Genomic DNA, 19,036 nt, shown 5'->3' with positions numbered 1-19,036 from the left:
CTTCATAGTAGAAATTAATTTGACATTCTTATTTCTCACTCGTCATGTCGAATCTACGTCGAACCATTTATGTGAAAAACGCTTATCCACCTGCACGCCTCATTAATGCGCGCTATCAAGCTCCAGTACGTTTGTTTGATCGTTACTTCTTTGATTAGAGGGAACGTCACGAAGTTAAGCATTTTTATTTTCGTAATAATCCGATTGTCCGTCTTTATTCTCGGTACAGAAAGTACTGATGCCCCGGGTAATTGGTTGCCCCTAAACCGGCCCTGAAGCAAGAGAAAAAGAGAGTGTGAGAGGGAAAAAGAGAGACAGAGAAAGAAAGAGAGCACGAACTCGTGCGCCCGCACGCGAAACGAAGCGAGAGAGAGAGAGAGAGAGAGAGAGAGAGAGAGAAAGAGAGAGAAGAGCAAGGGACGGAAGGAGCAGAGAGAAGGAACAAAGATGGTAGATAGGATTTGACTCGATGGCAACGGTGGTGGTGGTAGTGATGATGGTGGTGGTGGTGGTGGTGGTGGTGGTGGTGTAGAAGGAAGAGAACGAATGACTTACGCGGAGTAGGAAGGACGACGGGGAGGAAAAAGTACGGGACGAAGGGAGGGAGCGAGAGAGACGGATGGAGCACGACGATCCGCCGCGGAACGAGGGACGGAGGGGGGAAAACTACGGGACGAAAGGGACAAGCGCGGCTCGGGGGTTCGGGTTAGCTCGTTCGACCCGTTATCCCTTCCCCGCCTGCGCGAGTCCCGAGTCCCCTCTACCTGTCCTTGCTTCGATTCGAACGAGTCCTCTCTGCCCCTCCCCCCACCTTCCGGCGCGCAGATGAGCGCGCGCGCGCGCGCGTTTGCACACCCTCTCGTTGTCTCCCCCTTCCCCCTCGCTTTTACCCCCACCCGCAGCACGACCTCACCGCCTGGCGGGCGACGTTCGCGCGCGCGCTCGCAAAGTCGCCTCTCTCATGTAGACTCGTTCCGCTCCCCTATCGTCGTTCCCCCACCAGGCGGCGGGACGACGGTGCTAGTCGGCGAGCCTCGCTGCGCTCCCGCCACGGTGACGTCACTCCGAGTAGTGTAGTGCAGTGAGAAGGAGCCGAAGTCAGCTCCGTCTGCGTTACATGGCCCGAGTGTTGTTGAAGTTAATAAAGCCAGTGAGTTTACGAGGCGCGTAAACCTTTACACGACAGAAACGTATTCGCCGAGGTATAAAATTGTCGAGTGTGAATTTTTGTTTTCGATGTGTCCGGCCGGACGACGTCTCGGCATCGCCGCGCGCATGCACGCGTGTACGTTCGCGCGACGACAACGGGAGTTTTACGCCGCCGCAATCGGGAACCGCGCGCCGAGATAACTTGGTGTTTATTCCTGTTATATACGCGACCGCTCGAGATCCCCTCGGCCCTCGAGGCGAGGCGCGCGAGCAGTGGTGATACACCCGGGATATATATAATATAAATAAATATAAATACGTGATCTACTCGGGCCGCGAAAGTATGCATCGGTGATGTGAAAAGAGGAGGGCAAGGGAGAAAAGAAAGGCGATTGGCCCTGAAGTGAATAGATTGGCGCGGGGAGCGACGGTTTACGTGTGTATATGCTCTCCACGCGTGTCGCGCGTATCGGGTCCTGTGTTGTATGTGTACGGTACGTGGATACCGTCGTGTCCCGCGCGAGTAAGAACGCGCGTGCAATAAGGAGAGGAAGAGGAAACGGAGCGTCCGAATTGATTCGCGTTATCAGCAGTGGGTCACGCGCACGCACACACGCACACGCACACGCACGCCGCGGCGCGCGACCGAGGCCCGCCGCCGCCGCCTGGACGACGACGGGCGACGAGGGAATTTCCGTCTTTTCGCGCGCGCGGGCGCGTCCGCAGTGACGTGTGCCGCGTGAACGTGTGGCGTGGTCGTGACGTGTCGTGTCGTGCCGTGTCGTGCCGTGCCGTGTCGTGCCCAGGTTTTCTTCTGTGCTGCTGTGCCGTGTCGTGTCGTGCTCCTCCCCCTTCCCCCCACCCGCCCCCCTCCCCCCTTCCGCGTTACCGGTGGTGTGTCGTGTCGTGTCGTGTCGCGTCGCGCCGTGCCGTGCCGCTCCGCTCCGCTCCGAAACGAAAGCGGAGCGGAAAACGCGCAGCGCCGACGACACGAGCGCGAGTGCGTCGCGGGGAATATGCCGCGCCAGGATGGATCGGCGGAACCCGCGCCCAGTGCCGGGAAGTGCAGCTCGTGGCTGAGTGACGTGTGATGATCTCGAAGGAGAGGGGCCCGCAAGAGGTATCCCCGTACGCGATACGAGTGATATACGATGTGGTGTTCTCCGGCGACGGTACTACTGATCCTCGCAGTAATCGTAATCGTCAGTGGCGTCCGCTTTAATCAAGGCTCCTTCTCCCCCTCGGCCCTCTTCCCCGCGTCCTCGACGTCGGAGCGCGTCGCGGCGCATAAGCCTGATCGCGAGAGCCACGTCGCCGTAGCCGCCGTGGTCGTCGTCGTCGTCGTCGTCGTCGTCGTGCCGACGATAGCTGCAGCCGCTGTCGTCGCCGCTGTCATTGCCGTATCCACGCACGCACGTGCGCTCGTACCTACGACGTGCTGTCGCGTCCCCGACGACAGCATCCGTCGCGTCTGCCGGGCTCACTTTTTGCCGGCGAGTGACTAGTGATTAACCGTCGAAGTTTCGCGGCTGCCCAAGTGAAATCGAATTGGGAGTGCCGAAAGCGCGGAAGAAAGAAGGAGAGAGAGAGAGAGAGAGAGAGAGAGAGAGGGACGCGCGTACGAATTGATCTCTTCGTTGGCGGAGATAAAGCGAAGACAGGAGGAGGAGGAGGAGAAGGAGGAGGCGGCAGGTTCAGTTCCTAAGGAGAGAAAGAGAGAGAGCAGGGTGGAGGCCGGCCTGTTTTAATCGATCGAGAAATAGCGCGTTTTCTCCTCAGTGTGTTTGTGAGGTGTTTCTGGTGAATTATTTTCTGCTCTGGTCGAGGTTGTGTGTCGTTGTACAGTGCCTCCAAACGATACCACAACATCCGATCCCAAATGAAGAGTTCGGAGCAAAATGGTTAGAGAGACACGTCACCTGTGGGTTGGAAATCTGCCGGAAAACATCCGAGAGGATCGCATCAGGGAGCATTTCAAACGGTAAGTCCCATCTCCTTCTCTTCCATTCTTTTTCTCTTTCTTTTCTTTGAGAACCTCTGCGTATACATCATGTACGGCGCACGAAGTCGCTTAAACCTCTCGCGATCAATGGAACACAATATGTTCCGGCTTTAAGTTCATCGCACCCGTAAACCGCGTCCCGTGTTTCGTGGATCGCAGATCTAGTCTTGTTGTACACGCACATACACGTCCCGCCGCATTGACACCTCCTTGCTCTTGCGTAGCGTTTTGCCGTTATTGATTTGAAAGCACCGCGAGAGCTTGAATCTTCCAACACGAACAGGATGAGGGAGGGGGGAGGGGGACACGTGTGTAGGAATTATCGGCCGCGAACTTGAAAGATAAAGACGGAGCTTTTTCTCTATTCTTTAGGAAAGATCCCGCGCCTCACATCAATCTTGCGATTTAACAACGGATTTTTTTCTAGCAAGATCGAAGTCGATCTCCTTTTCTACATTGAGAAGAAAAAGTTGCTAAATTGGCTACATTTTTTCAGCTCAAGTATTTACGTATTTAACTCGAATATATAAAATACTTGAACTTGCGTATATATTTATATATTTAACTTAAATACTTGAATTAAAGAGATTTAATCAAGTTGAAAATTTTAGTCAAGTTAACAACTTTTTTCCTCAATGATGTAATATAATGAAGTATATACTATATAAGAAGAGGTGTGGGCGTTTGGGAATTGGCAATACGTGACACTCATTTGAGTGACCATTCATTTACTTTTGGGAGACTGAAAATACTATACATCTTTGTATTTTTCTCCCCTAAAGATTCTCCTAAACTTTTCATCCGTCCAAAAAGTTCCCCGTGCTAATAAGAAAACCTACATTTGGGAGAAAATCCCTCGAACTTGGCAACTCTGCGCATAATCCTAAGAACCTGGGGCTATGTTAAGCCTATAAGAAATCTAGGGATTGCGTTGGTCTAGAGCTTTCTGTCTTAAGCCTAAGGAGAAAGAGGTCTTATCGAGAATCACAGAGAAACTTTTTATATATCAAGATAACGCTTGCACTGAAAAAAATTTGTCCAAAAACTAAAATAATAAGTCGATACGCTCAACTAAATATTAAGTTGGTTCAGTTAATTTTTGATTAAAAAATGTTAATGATTGACATGAATGAACCATATCTTTTTTTTTCATGCAACTAAATGTCTGTTGAATCAACTCAATGTTTAGTTGAAAGTGTCGGACTAAATATCTTAGTTTTTCAATAAATTTTGTTTCTGTTTGTGATATATATATATAGTCTTATCCGTTTCCAATATTATTATTAAATTACTATCGATATTAAAATTTTCCATTACTATTATTAAACTATCGTTATTAAAATTAAGATTATTACAGAAATATATCGATTGATTTAATCGAGAAGAAAGAAGAAATTCTCTATAACATTTGCAATTATACTGTTTCAGTTGTAAATTAATATAATTTTAAGTATATAATCTTCAAAATAAGTATTCTAAAAGTATTTTAAATTCTTAATTAATTTTGCGGAATATTAAATGGAATTATGGAATTAAATGGAATTAATGGAAACAAACTAATTAGTTACGATTTTAATTCAAAATCGTATCTCTGGATGATATAATATATAATAAAATTTAATATAAATGCGAAAAATCTCTATTACATTTAATGTATAATACTGGTTAAAAATATTGAAAAAAAACGGAATAGTTAAACACAAATAATAAATAATTCAAGAGTCTTTACGATCATAGCTAGATTTTATTGCCGATATTTCTTATGTGATTTTATATACATTTTCAAGTTTACGAAACTACACCGAATAAATTTGCGATCTTGAAACAGCCACAAGTTGAACAAGAATAGAAATATCATGATATTAAGTTGATAATCAATTCACTGACAAATGGTATTAAACAAGCATCTAACGTGGTAATGATGTCAATAAGGAAACCTTTTTTCCCTTAAAAACTGTAAAAAATTTGGTCTGAAAAATAACACTTAGGCAATAATCAGATTCTTAACAATTTTCTTCAAAACATTTTTGTCAAAGCTAAAAAAAATAACAGCAATAAAATAACAGTTCATAGTACTTATGTATACACTGTAAAAAAAATTCAGTAAATTTGCAAATATAAAAAAATCATGTAATTTTATAAAAATTATGTAATTCCACGAAAAATATGTAGATTTGCTTTTATTAAGGAATCTTATTTTATACGAAAAATTACATATATAACAGGGTATTTAAATATTATAATCATCTAAAAGTTTTGCAACATTACGTAATACAACAATATTCCATATGTTGCTGTGAAATATAATGCGATTAATGTTCACTGAACATGCATGAAAACTCTGCCCACCTAGCATCACTATGTACGAGCACAGTAAGTAGTCATTCTATTGTTTACAACTATTACTATATGATAGTAAAACAATATTTGAATGTATAATATATAATATTATAAAATTGCAAAACGTATTGATCTTTTGATTTATCATTTTAATAATTTTCCATACATGTTGTAAATTTACTTCTGCAATCTGCTTAATTACAAATTACAAAATTAATCTTACCCTTGTATATTGCAAATTTACAACTATTTGGTAACTTCACACCTATTATAGTGGGTAATTTTGAGAAAATTTTTTTACAGTGTGCTTTTCCTCGTTAAAGTAAGGTTTTTCTGTTTCCATAAACAATGCAAATACTAATCAATATATTTTCAATCTTGAAATTACATAATGCTTAATTGTTGCTTGTAATTATATATTTAATAATATAACCAAATCTATTATTTAGATATATATATTAATTCTTTCATTAGAACTTTTGATTCAAAATGATGCGCATTACAAGTAGTAATCGCAGTTAACAATCACCGATGCTGTGGGCGGATAGTAATTTTTTGCCAGCACACGTTTTTTAAATCATTGAAACGCTTTACTGCCTTAGTATGCAGAAAATATTTTGATCGATTCTTATTTTTTATTCAATTTGTAATAAAAATGTTAAACATGAAGCGCAAACAATATTCAATTATTAAGCTGTTGATGAAGTAAGTGCTAAGCTCTTGTAGACGCCAATAACATAGGCTGATCGAACTTGATTCGGGGTATGTAAGCATCAACAACAGAAATGGAAATGACTAAAAGAAAACTAGAAACTGAATAAAAATGTCAATAAATATTTTTTTATTCTGATCTTGAAAAGTTTTTTATTCGAATATATAATATATTTTTCGACATTTTTGACGCCGTAATTATTCTTCTAGTTCTAGAATTCAGTGTGCAGTTTGCATTCATCCAAAAGATTTCTATGTAAAGATAAGTGTAAACAATCAAAATGTAGTACAATGACTAAATGACGATGAATACCTAGATCATTGTCGGTAGGAAGTAGGAAATTAATTCAAAGCTCATGTTATTTATTACGTTATGAACAATCATATCTCTTTGATGTTTATTTAACCTTATAAAGACACAAAAATATTAAATAATATCCAAATATCGTATCAAACGTTTTAACAATAAATATCAAGAAAAATGAATTTTATATCTCTTGTCAAAAATACAGTTTTTCATCGTAAAAACTATTTTTTTTTACGGTATTACTGGAAGCTTAGAAAGTAAATACCTAAAACATGCAAGGGATAGTAAATGAACCGCACCCTAAAGAAGAAAAGTTTCACTATGACTGTTTTGATAAAGAGAAAGTACAAAAGTACGAAGAAGAGAATGAGATAGCAAACATTGCATCATTCGATCCCTTCGACCGTGAAATGTTTTACAAATAAAATATTTAGGATTAAACACATGTACCTAGAGAATTCCTTTAAAAAGAAATTCGAGAAAAAAAGGTCTTCAAAGAGAAAGAAATTCTCTAAAAACGAGGGAACTTACAGACAAGGATTTCATTAATTTTAAATTTGTGTCGTTGACCGTATCTGGCATAAAGAAAAACCCTGGAACCTTCGATCATTCAGAAACGGAAAATCTTTTAAAAATGAGACGGAAATAACTAGAATGACCAGAGGAAGTATTGTCATTTTTCGAAGCTATTGTTTCGTCATAAATTTTAGGATCTCATATTTTTCGTGACATTCTTCGGATTTTTATTGTGTGCATTATAGGTATAGATGTAAATGATGTGTACATATTAGGGTGTTACATATTTTCGAACTTTTATGCAAGATTCTCTCAATTTGTGGTTTTTTTTTATAAAAAATAACTTCCCTATAAAATTTGTAACCTATTAGTAAATATTAACCCGTGCTCTATCAAGTTCAAATAAAAAAAAATTGATTTATTAATTTTTTTTGTTAATCAGTTTCTAAACAATTATAAATACCAAAGTTGTGTAATATAGAACCTGTTTATTTATTTTGAAAGTATAAAATCTCTAATATTTATTGAGATTTAAGATTTTATAATAGCATATATAAATTCTTCTAAATCCTAAAAAAAAAATTATTAAAGGAATGCTAAAATCGTGAGTTTACTTACTTAACAATGACTTACTCACGTGCAATTTACAATACATACGTATGATTTACGAAACATCAATGCGTCACTACTTACTAACACATCAATATTGCATGCATGTAAATGCACTCATTTTCAAGCGCACTAATCTTTCATTATTAAGTATCCAAGTCAAAATCTAAAAACGCATTGTTATTGCATGATGTAATCCATACCTCAAATCATTTCCGTTTTGTATAGACTGCATAATTTTTGTATGAAACAAATATTGGCACACGTTAACAATGGTTGACGCTGTATTGAACTAAAAGTAGATTAAAAAACTAAATTTCTTAATTTGTTTTCGTTCTTGGCATAAACTCAATCGGCTGAGTTACATTTGTGCCTATACTTTAATTGTGAATGAAGAATTTTTTAAATCTTTTAAATATAATTAAGATAATAGCGTGCTGAAAAAATTGGTTAGTAAAGCAAGATAAACATCTCTTTAACTAAATAATAAAATATTACTACAGGCTACAAGTATGGTTTATTTAACATCTCCCAATTACGTCCTGATGCTTCTTACGATAATCTTGATATACTTAAGATCCAATCTTTTTGAAAACGAGTTGTGATACTTGTACAATTATTTTGAATTTTGGGTTCCATGGAGCACAGGTTAGTATTTACTAATTCCCAAATTCTACAAGGAAGTTGTATAAAGGAACAAAGACTGATTGTGAGGGAATCCTGCATAAAAATTTGATAATAGGGATTATTCTAATATATACCTACGAGAGAAAAGTGTATGGTTGTCGGCATCATTTACACTATTTACAGGCTTATTTTTGTTTTCGCGCAACCCGGCGGCGTTATCGTTTCGATAAACCGAGTTTCAGGAAACGCGTAAGGTGTTCCAATGTTTTCGGTATGGTCCGTAGTACGCGAGGACATGCCGAAGGAAGAAAGGGAGAGAGAAAGAGAGAGAGAGAGAGAAACGGCGGCCGTATGTATGCATATACATATACACGTACTTATACGATCGCATGCACACGAAGATACGTTATACCGAAGGCCTTGGCTCCGTCTCTCCTCTTCGCGTAGCGTGAGCGCGTCGTCATTTGTTTTTTCCCCGAAGTAATAATAGCTGAGGACAGCCATTTTGAGAGCTCGCAGCAGCACGAAGTTATTGTTCGACAGTGGCGCTCAATGCGCGGCTCCGCGGACGAATCGTCCGAATGTTTCTGTTATTCAAAACGTTCTTCTAGTAAAGAAACACGCATTAACAAGTTGTCTGGGAATTTAATTATATTGATGCGCAATTGCGATAAACGCGAAGTGATTATCAGATACACTAATTCGTATGGAACGAACAAATTTTCACTTGAAGCTGAAAATAAAAGCAAGGAGGTGAAACGAGTGAAATGTACGCTTTGTTTGTGAAGTATTTAGATATTATATCCGAGATTTTGTGTATATAAAGCCTCAGCGCTAGAAATATTAGATATCTTGTATTTTCAAAATATTTTTAACTGGAAGGATTTAAACAAATTAAAATATGAATTCTTTGTTTCAGGCACCTTTAAACTTACGTATAGTGCCAGTAATCAATATAAAATAATGTAAGAAAAAGAATTTCAGATAAACAAAAAAATATATAGATACCTAATAATTTTGACCAAAGCCGTATTCTTTGGCTCTTGCGTTTTTCTAGTATTGTTCAAATCGGTAATATGGGACATAAAAAGTAAATTTTTCATGCATAATATTTAAAACTTTAATGAAAAAAGTTTCTACATGTACTCCATTAATGTTTTTGCAAATCCCAAATTCATCAGCTGTTTTGATGAATGTATTTACAAGCACATTTTAAAAATTATTCCTCTAAAGCAATTTTGTAGATTTGTATAATGTAGTTGACTTATTCGAGATTTGCAGAGGCAGAGGTACTAATGTGGTTATTCATTGAAGTAATGTACGCATTTTTTTAAATGTTTGTTTTGTTTAAAAATAAATAATAAATATATAAAGCATATATTGGCGTAATGAAGTGAAACATTTGACATTCATTATATTTTGATAAAAATACATTTGGTAATAACACTTAGGACAATCAATGTAAAGATGAAAATTTTTAATATATTGTATATTTTCCCATAATTTTACATTACATAAAGATAATTAGATTATAATTATATTTTGTACAGTTTGTAATGTTCGACGATTTAAAAAAATATGAAATTTTTTCAAACTTTTAATATTTCATTTTTATATAATTCTTCTTGTGTATTTTCTTATTACATTCTTTTTCGCATAATAAATATTTACAGCAAGAAGATTCCAAAATAATAAAACAAACTATGCATGTAATATAAAAACAATTATCAAAGTGCAACAGCGTAAGCGTGGAAGTAACGGTGACGTACGTCAGGGGCTCTCAATCGGCGGATACGAAATACCTTTTACAGCACACTAAAGCGACTTTTCAATTGCGTTTCAGTTCTTTCGCATATGCTTATAGAATGTATATTTTCAATATACAATGCACACATATATGATCGTATTACGCGATTATTTTATTTTATGTTTGAGAAAAGTATCTACACACTAGGAAAAATGTTTTATTCTATAAGCCAAAAACTTGATTAAAATGTATCGAACAAAACTATTTAGTTCATATAAATATTTTTTTAAACAAATATTTTTTTTATTTACATGTTTCGAGAAATAATACATTTTTTGTTATTTTTTTTTTTAATGAAATATTTGGGTGATGTTAAAAATGCCTCAATTAAACAGGTTTGGTTGAAGGCATTAAATTTATCTTGGTATATACATACAGTAGTGGTATTTAAAATAAAACCACTGAGAAAGGTAAACAACAGTCATCAATAAAAATACTGAAGTTTAAATTTGTACGAAATTTACCTTATTATATTTTTCATTTTAACCTTAAGATACTGAAAATAAATTTTTATTTTATTGTAACTTATATTAAAAAAAGAAATAATAAATTAATATGCATCGATATTTATATAGAGATGGCTTTATTTTTATAACCATCACTATATAAAATTCACGTAATCGCAAATGCTATATATTTGAGTATTTTCTTGGTATATCTCTCTCTTTTTTATTAAATTTTAGTATAATTTTGTATTTATGGTATAATTTAAATATTATTTGAATTCTTGAACTAAATATTTTTTTCTTTTTACACATACACCTGTACACAATCAGCTATAAAAATACAGTTACAAAACATAGAGAGGCCGATGATGCAGCACATAATTTACAAGATTTTTAAAAATGTTAATAACAACTAAAAATGCTACATCATCGTATCAGAAAATTATCATAGCATTAATTAGAAAACGTATTCTGAAAAATCGCGAAGGAGAAACGAGTTTTTGAGTCACGTAACAAGTATCTCGCGTTATTAAAGTGAAAACTGGAATACGCACGTGTATCTGTGCTGATATATCGAGTCACGTAAATTTATCTCTACCTATGATTTATCGGCTAATAAAGTTTAATTCGATGTAATAAACATCGTGTCAATTCGCAACCAGTTCGCTTTTGCCGGCTCGGGAAAAAATTTCTAATTTTCATTGAGAGATATCACGGCCAAAACGACACGAAGCAGTCAGAGCGGAAATGTTCATTTTGGCGAGTAGAGTAACAACAACGGTCGGGAAAATCGATGGATTATTCGGGGATCAAGCTGCCGCCCGCGTGTTCCCCTTCGATGTTTTTAGTACGGACACTAGCCTCTGTATCTCTATTTCTTTCTCTCTCTCTCCCCCAACTATAAATTTCTTCCCTCGAAACGCACGCGGCGGTAAAACGCTTGCATCGCCAGCGGCGCTACACCACGCTCCGTGTGCCAGCTGGCGAATGCTCGCTCTCCTCGCTCATCGTGGCAGCGGCGTAGCGCGCGGCGGTGCGGCTCGCCTTCGGACCAGAAAGAAGAAACTCGAGCGATAAGCGAACACTGTTTTTTAATCGCAGTCAAAACAATCGACTTGACAGCGAATGACGAAGCGAAGCTTCGCCACGAATAGGCGTCATGTTAGCGCTCGACAAATAGATCGGAGATAACGCGGCGCGACGTGAGGGAGATGCAGTCTTCTGCGAGATCGGGTTCGCTTCACTTCGAGGCCAACTCATCATCGCTCAAGTTTCTTCGTCTCCCATCACGCTCGCGTTCGTCCAGCGTCGCAACCTCGAGAACGCTCGTCTCCTTAAAATGGCGGACGGTGTGCGGCGTGCTGCTGACCTCCGCTGCCGGTATCGAGCGCGGCGATGTCGACGCACAGGTGAAAGACGATATCTTCTTATCTTCCTTTAAAATTGTCGCCACCGAGGGAAGAATGTTGACCTCGAATCCTCGACCGGTCAGTTGCCCGTCACGCTGCCCGTGCCTTTACCGCCGCCGCGTAACTTTGACTCGCCTCGTGAATGAAGCCGTGCCGTTTGTTTCTATTACGCGTACATATTTGCAAATGGCCATCCAGCGTATGTGCGCGCGCGCGCGCGCGCGCGTCTGTGCGACGTGTCTCGCTGTTTGTATTGAAGATCGCTGGAAGGACGTACGGTCGAAGACACGCGCGAGAGAGAGGCACGGCCTTATTGACGCTGTCGAAGTATTGACTCTTCGCACTCGCATTTCGCGCTTGGCTAGGATTGCGCAGACCACGTCAGAATTTAAATTAATTTCCGGTAGAGGATTATACGGAAGGAATATGCCGCACGTCGATGACTTTGTGACGAATAACACATTTTGATGAGTAACGCGTTCCATTCAATTGTACACGACCCTCGCACACACGGAAAAACAAATTTTGGTTGAATTAATCTGAAATATAGATAAAACAACCAGAGGCTGTTTGGTGAAATATAAACCAGATCCAGATTTTTTATTGAAATAACCAAACGAATTTAATTGTATTCATTTTGATATTGCATTGAAAAAAAAAAAAGAGTTTGATAGTAATAATCAAGCTTAGATAGTTGTTAAGCTTTGGTGAAAGTTTTAATTAAATATTCTGTTAATATCAAATATTTAGTAATATTTAGTAACCGATTAGTTACTATTATTATGTTTGTTTACTGTTAATATAATTGATAAATATTTTTCAGTGAACGAAACGCCTGGAAAAAATCTGGTTGTACAGGAAAACTAGTATCAAATTGTATGGAATTAAAATTAATATTCTGTTTAATAATCATTGTTTCATATATGTATAAGTATGATGATCATATATTCTTTAAGAAAATAAAGGACAAATCTAAAAATTTATTGAGTACATTAGATATTGGAACATTAGAAAAGAATTTAAAAAAAATAAAGAACTAATAAAATAAAGAAGTTAACATAAAGAATAAAATTGACTATACGTAAGCAAAGTAGAATATATTTTTTTGATACAAAATTCCTTATGTAGGCAAGTTGTTAATTTCATTTCGATATTTAACATTTTAAAAATAAAGATATTCTCAAAACAAGAATGTTTTTTTCTGTATTCATTAAAATCTGGTTTCAATCCGGTATATTTGCTCGAAACAAAATTAAAATTCTTATAGGAATTATCAGATTCTTGAATTAATTTGGGTACAGAACTAAAAACTGTACTGTCAAGATACATCTTTCATTCGTTTTTGCCTTCGAACACTATTTTGAGAATTTGCAAGAGAGATGATTTTTTATTAAAATATCGCTGAAAAGTATGATAATGCTTCACCTTTATTCTATTCTGGGTGACATTTTTTCTTACGAAAAATAGAACGCGTTCATTTGATGATGCCGCGAATTACTACATAGAATTTTGTAGATCCAGAATATATAATACATTTTGTAAATCCGATCAGAAGTCGTTAGTTATCATATCTAAATATTCTGTTTACTTATCAAAATATTTGATTGTAATAACCAGAAAATCTGTTTATTTTCATCAAAATTTGCTTAACCAGATATACTATATCTTGTTAATTTAACCATGATTATTTTTATGCAGAAACCAAACTAATTGTTTTTTTGTAAATATTTTAATAAAGCGTATGCGATTATAACTTTATTTTTTTTTTATTTTTTTATCATTATTTATTCATTTTTTTTTTTTATTTTGCGGAATTGATTAGTTTTTACATATAGATAACATAAATGTCTTTTATAATTAAACATGCGTGAATTTGTACTCGTATCAAGCGAATACGTGTTACCTGTCTAAATATTCACGCATCATGAACTGTTGGTTATTTGATGAACGGCAATGCTACCTGAAAGCAACTGGAGGTGATACTTTGTAGTATCACATTAATGTTTGACGAGTAACATTAATAATATTATTATAATCAATAATTAATAACATATTAATATTTCGTGAACAACCAAAAGTCATGATGCGCAAACATTTTGACAGGAAATACGCACAATATACATACGAATTTATGTATTATAGTGTATAAATATGTATATATGTATCTGTAGATTAAATATTTTTTTAAACAAAAGAGTTAAGAAAACGAGCTTGATTGAGATGCAAAACAAAAAATAATTTAATTAGTACGTATAATCAAATTAATATGATACGCTTCGACTTTACTCAATCATCATTACAGCCGCTAATGAACTGAAATGTGGATATACATACTTAATCAATTAAAAGCGGTAAAATGTTGGAATAGATAGATAAAAAGAAAGAAGAAAACATTAAAATTTGTTAGCTCTTGTAGTGATATTTATAATTAATTTCCAAGTGAAAGCATATCATTTTCAGAATTTAAGAATTTCTTATGTTTCAAAAATTTGTAATTTTTGCGTTACTACATTGATATACTGAAATCTATTTTATTCGAAATCTATTTTATTCACAAATCTGTCTCTTGTTTTTTTTCTCTTTTCAAGAGAGTAGAAAAGTTTGAAATAGAAAAATCGATAAACTTTGATCTGTTAAAAAGGATGATCGACGAATCGAAATACTTCAATCTGTTTAAAAATTACATAGAATAATACTTGAAGCGAAATTAATATTATATTAAAATTTTGAGTCAATCGATCGTGTAGTTTCTAAGAAAATAAAAGATCAAGTTAGAAACATCTTTTATATATGACATCTTATGACAGACGCATCGAATGATTGATAAATTACGTTATGTTACTTTTTACATGGTTTTAACAAAAATTCTATGAATAATTAAAATAATCCTTTTTGTACATCCATGTGAAAATTCAACTCCATTCATTACCTAATTTTTTCGTATACGAGAGTAAAAAGCTGATGAACGTATATTTATGAACTAAAATAACTTATGAACTAGAAAAATATAACTTGGAAAATTTGACAGTGTTGTTGAAAAATTGATTTAAAAAATTGTTACAAAAATATTGATTAAAAACTAATCTGTTGCAATGATATGCGGCAAGCATTGAAACGTCGCAGATTAGCTAGCTAATTGTACGTCCGACATTTTTAATAGCAAAATTACACGGAAAAGAACAATTTTGCTGAAACATAGATCTGAAAATAGTTAAGTTGAACCATTTAAAAAATTATATCGAACGTTTAAGTTGATTGTTAGAATGTTAAAATTATTTGCAGCAACATTATCATACTTTAGCATACTTCTACGTAATTATTTTGATGATCCAGCGTAAAATTATTTTCTGATTTGTATCCAACTAAATTTTTAAATGCTTCAGTAAAATTGTTGTTCTCAGTATATAGGAATATGCATAAACAGTATGAAAATTTTTATTAATGATTATCAAAATACTTTATTAATTTAATTTTAAGTAGTTGAAATCAATAGTGATCTTACGAAACCCAAATACATACTAAAATTTTGACAATTGTTATGTTCTCAATAATATACAAGTCACTTTTTTACTGAGATCTAAGATTGATCATACTTTCTTAATATAAAATAAGTATAAAAATGAATTGAGTATAAAATCCTTTAATGGACTATTTATACTACAAATTAACAATAAAAAAAATATTTGCAAAGTTATAAAACATTAACATACGAAGTTACTATAGTCGAATTTAAGCGTAAATTTTAATGCTTTTACAGAACAGCTTGGCAACAAAAGGCACTCTGCTTCTTTAATTTTTAAAAATTTTGCTACCATTTTATTAATTTGTATCGAATTTTTTTATTCTAGTTTATAGTGCAAAGCTTTCGAAAAACACACACACACACACACACACAATGTTTGGTTCAGTTAAACATCAAGACATCTGCAAAACCACAATTTACACTATGCCATGATCAGACTGGAACAGCTTCATATGTTAATATTTTGTAACTCTGAAAATAATTATTTATTATTAATATATAAATAGTTTACAAAAGAATTTCATGTTTAATTCATTTTCATGCCTACATTAACGAATCAAAGTTCATCAAATTTCCGTTATTTTAAATCTTTCTATTCCTCTTCAGAACACGAGTGTACATACGTCTGTTTTAAATATAGAAAATGTGTAGGAAAATTTGTGAACAGATAAACTGTAAATGATCGTCTACATGAAATTATATATGTTAAATTTTATTTAGATACGAACAGACCGATTTTGCCGAAATACTTATTTAAAAATTTACTGAAATGTAGGTCTGAAAATAATTTTGTTAGATCTTTGAAATAATTATATAGGGCGTTCAAACTGATTACTACATATTTATAGCTAGATGATGCTTGAGCGTTATAAATAATTATTTTGATGGCCCAACCAAATTATTTTCAGATCTACACTCAGATATACAAGTATATTTGCGGAGCAAAATATAATTATTTCTTAAAAAAAAAAAAATTTAAAGAAGGCGCCAAATATGTGCACCTCAATCCTTTTTTTTTTTATATTCAAGTGATAGTATCTTTAATTTTTGTCAAAACCCAAGTGGTATTATTTGTGCATTCCTATTATTAAAAAATCTTCCTATTTTAACCTGAGAATATATAAATTTCGCGGAAGAAAATATAATCTCGCTAAATTTTTAAATATTTCAGCGAAATCATTTCTCTCGTGTATTCAAGATAGTTTGTAAATTTCCAATTTCTTAAGGTAACTTTTTCTTGATTCTGCTCGACATAAGTATGTAATGATCTTGAGATGTAATGTGATTTGCCAATATTGATTTCTACATCGCAATATCGTGCCCTATCGCAATATTGGTAAGCAATACCGGTCCGGCGCGGCGTATACAAATAGGATGATATTCTCGGGTAGGATATCCTTCCTTAGCATGTGCTTCGTAAGCATCACTCGCACGTCTAGCACGGCCTTATCTCAGATTTCTTTAGATACGAAAAACTCGCGAGAGCGATGCATTCGTCAATTCCTCCGGTACGTGTGCGCGTGTGCTCTCTCTCGCGAGGACGCTATGCTGCATTTACCCGTATGTGTGCGCATCCACGCAGTTACAGAGTACACGGGGGCCCGCTTAGATTATATTTACAATTTGCATACGTGAAAGCATATATTGACGGAGTTCGGAGGAGGATGTACGTGTGAACGCGATCGTGCGCGCGCGCGCGCACGCGTACACGTATGTATGTGCGCGCGGGTTGTCGGCGTATTTTGGTATATTGATCGCGCGTGGTCGGCCATCCCCCTTTCCCTTCTCACCCCTTTCGCCACCGCCGCGCGCTCTTCGCCCCATCTCGCCCCGCCTCGTACCCTACCGCGCCCCTGCCCTACCCCCCGACTCCACCCTCGGGGCACCCTCTCGTCGCACGGAGTCCTCGTGTTTCCCCCTCGAGACGTCACCCATCCCGAAAAACTTGGACTCTACGTGGCAACCGCCGGTCACACGTACTCTCTCTCTCTCTCTCTCTCTCTCTCTCTCTCTCTCTCTCTCTTTTTCTTTCTCTCACGTGTGTCGACGATATATGCGACGTGTCACGAGCGTGTATTTTTCTTTTGCGAGTTACGCCGCACCCCTTCGTTACCTCGATTAGGTTTCTTCGACGAGAACCGACGCCTTCATTTTTTGCTTGACTTGAACTCACGACGCGGAAATTATCCTGACATACGTTAGCTAGGGATATAAAAAATTCATATAAGTATCCGACGCTTCCGAGGACGCTTCCCGTATTGTATAACAAGCATCCGCGGAAGAAAATGTTTCTGTCGTTATAACCGGACACATAAATTTTATAAGGGTTGTACGGAAAGAACTGTTTTTCGTTGAAATACTTAAAAAGTTGTAAAATATTTGAAAATTTTGTTCGATCCTCCAAATAATTATGTAGGACGCTCAAGTTGCTTGTGAGAGTGTCAAAACTTTTTGCAGCATTTTTCATCGTGCTTAAGCGACTAGGTATGCATAGTTATTTTGCTGATTCAACGAAAATTTTTTTCAGATTTGTGTCTAAATTTTTTAATGCTTTAACAATGCTGTTCTTTCCGCATTACTTAAAAATTTTCAGAGGTCGGTAAAAGTAACTGATACACGACTTATATAAAATAAAAACTGTAAAATAGATCCCAGAAACTTATTTAAAATATAAAATATGAAATTGGTTATAAGAAGGTTATTTAAAATAATAAATAACTATTTTATTGTAAAAAATATGACCGATCCCTATTTACAATACTGGTTTCAACATTAAAAACTTATTTAAAATTATTTAAAATTATTAATAATTTCTTTTAATTAAATAGAAAAAAGAAAAAATTATTTAATTTTAAATAAACTTATTTAGAATTGAATAATTTCTTTCTATTTAAAATAAGAAATAAGAAATAGATCATTACAAATCAATAATAAATAATTATTATTTTACTTTATTTTATGTTAAATTGATATTTTAAATGCTTTTTTTTTAATGCACAACCGACTCTTCTTAAAGTTTTTTTACTGTGTCAACATATCGATAACCAAATCCTGTTCTCGCACTTGTGATTCCGTGACTTAGAATGTGAAATAATGCCCCGATTGAATTAGACGAAACTTTTTGAGGAAAGGACGCGTGTATTCGGATAATGCTAAACTTTTCTAAGTATATGAAACTTTCTTAGCCAAGTGTGTCGCCAAGATTCTTTAACCTTGCGAGCTACGTCGATGTAACGTAAACGCTATTCAGGGTCGAAGAACGGCCGGGTAATCAGAACTTTGCTCCCCCGATGCATTGCGTCGATGGGGTGAGGTTAATTGCATAGCAAACGCCGTTTCGAAAAGGGGTTGAATGCAGGTATGACGGAGAAATCTTTCTGCTACGTTCTTGCATCCGTTTCGCATGCAAGACTGGTAACAATTACGCATTTCTTTTTCATAGCAATATTCTGATGCTGATTCTGCATCGCTTTGCATAATTAAAATAATCGTAAAATTGCGATAAAAAAATAGAAATGTATTGCATCAATTACATTTATGATCAAATAAATAAGAGTCTTGACAATGATACACTCGATTAATTACTTGCT

The sequence above is a fragment of the Solenopsis invicta genome, chromosome 8 (assembly GCF_016802725.1).
Source record: "Solenopsis invicta isolate M01_SB chromosome 8, UNIL_Sinv_3.0, whole genome shotgun sequence".
Classification (NCBI taxonomy): domain Eukaryota; kingdom Metazoa; phylum Arthropoda; class Insecta; order Hymenoptera; family Formicidae; genus Solenopsis; species Solenopsis invicta.
Note: the sequence above shows the minus strand (reverse complement) of the source record.